Below are 2311 nucleotides of genomic sequence, written 5' to 3'. Positions count from 1 at the left end.
GGGAGGCGGAGCGCGGTGCGGCCCGCCCGGACAGCCGCGCCTGCGGAGCCTCCGGAGGCACCGGGCACCGGCGGGCGGGGGTCCCTGGGGCTGCTGCCAGGTCTGCCTTCAGCTGCTGTGCCACTGGCAGCGGTGGGAAGAGAATCGTTCTTATGGATGGGCAGGAATGGGACACGCGCACACACACACACACACACACACACACACACACACACACACACACACCCCGAGTAACTCATCTGAGTCTCCCAGGTTCTGTATTTCCCGCGCAGAGGATTTCCTCAGCCCGCTGCTGTTTCTTCTCTCCCTCCCCATTTCTCATCCAGTTCCCCGCGCAGCTCATGCACAGTCATCTTCAAAAGGTCTTGTACAGATCCACTACGAGTCCTCAGCCACCGCCCTTCGTTTTCTCTGCAGCTCGGTTTGCTAGCTTGGATCTGGTGTCCCATTGCTCTTGGATGGAGTGACCAACACTTTGCTTCTTTGTGCTCTTTCCAGAGCACTCTGCACTTCTTACACAGCACTCTCAGTAAGCACTTTTACAGGTTTATCTAGTCACCCTTATAAACAAGGTCCAGATCTTGAACAAACCTTGTTGTCCTCCACCAATGTTATTACAGTACCTCTAAACCTTCTGAGATGAGGGAAATGGAGCTCCGTATGCACAGTTCAAGGTGCAATTGAACCTCAGATTTAGGGGAGAAATACTACAATTTTCCCTGCTCTCTACCCCCTAACATTTACTGATCTATGCTCAAGTTCCTTTTTTTGACCCCTCAGAACATCCAGCCAAGGTCTTTCTATAGAGTGGCAGCAGCCAGATCAGAACCTGCACTTTACAAGTGAGGCTAACTACATACATCAGATCTTTCACTAACTGAAGAAAAAATGTCCCTGGTAGTTAAAGGTTTGAGAGACAAGTGTCTCTAGCTACTATTTCTACATCCAAGAACAGAAGGAACTTAAATAAACTTCACGCCCTGTGGTCAGGATGATTTTGGAGGCAATCACACAATCCTGCCTACCTGCCTTCCTATTTCTTTAAATAGAGCATATAGAAAGAAATACTTGTAAAAACTAGTTTAAAAGTAATTGTGCTGTCAATGTAACTAATAGTAAAAGGAATCCTAACACAAAGGGCCTCTGTGCATGCAGCTTTCTCTGGAATTAGGACTTAAACACGCATGTGGTCTCACTGTGGATTCTAGAAATTACTTGCAAGTTTTTATGTTCTGGATTCACACAAAAGCCTGCTCTGTCCCTTCAGACAGTGTCACATATGATGTGAAATATAACAAAATGAGATTGCAATACTATTTCTGAAGGAAGATGACATGCTGCCAAGTCATGGGTCCCAGTACTCATATCCTGGTACTTTTCCCATTTTGGCAAATATGTCAGAGGATGGTGCTATGTATTTTCTTCAGGCTCTGCTTTGTGGTGGTTCTACCTCTGTGACAGGTTTCTCAATGCAGTAGACTACCTGGCTTTCTTGAGTCTTGTTTACCCCTACAGTTCCCTTCATCAGATGGCCCTTGTTACTATACATGCAAGAAATCTTCTGGAAAAAAGATTTAGACTTTATCCAGGTAAAGAGGCTTCCAATTTTTTTTTTTTTTAATTTTTTGCCCCTCTCAGATTCAAGGGCAAACATTGCTTTTCCCTCCCCTTGTCTCCTGTGTTCTCAGACAACATCTTTGATTAAAGTGGAAATATTTTACTGAATTAATTGCAAGTACAGGCACATTTATTCTAGTTTGTTTTGGTGCAGGCTGACAAGAGTGAAGGCAGCCCATGGGCTCCCTGGCAGGGAGGAAAATCCCAGGGAAGTGACTCTGTGTGGTGCTGCTCAGGCCTCCTTTGCATAGTGCAGGTGGTTATGAATCACTTGGCAAGAGTTGAGAGGAGATCAAAACTTGAAAAGAGGGGAAGAAGAATTACAGTTATGAGTCAACACTGCAGGCGCAGAACATGCCTGGTTTGTGCTGCTTGGATGTTTTGCTTGTTTATTCTTCCCATTTTGATACGTTACTCCTCACAACAGCAATGTAGATTAAGGGAATTAAGCACAAATAAAGCCCAAAAACGACATGGGGAATGATTAAACCAATTCTTGCCAAACAAGTTCTCCTAAAATCCAGGCCTAGTCCTCATGGATCTGCCAGTATGAAACCCATCATCTGGGCCAGGCTTTAACATGAGACTATCCACCATGGCAGAAATATGGGCTGCAGGCTTGGACTGCAAGCCTCTGCCTTGTTTGTGTATTTGGGCTGTGGAAAATGTCATCCACCAACCCACGTTATTTCTA

Source organism: Taeniopygia guttata, chromosome 4 (assembly GCF_048771995.1).
Source record: "Taeniopygia guttata chromosome 4, bTaeGut7.mat, whole genome shotgun sequence".
NCBI classification, from domain to species: Eukaryota; Metazoa; Chordata; class Aves; order Passeriformes; family Estrildidae; genus Taeniopygia; species Taeniopygia guttata.
The sequence above is the reverse complement of the archived record's forward strand: the minus strand, read 5'-3'. Positions refer to the sequence as shown.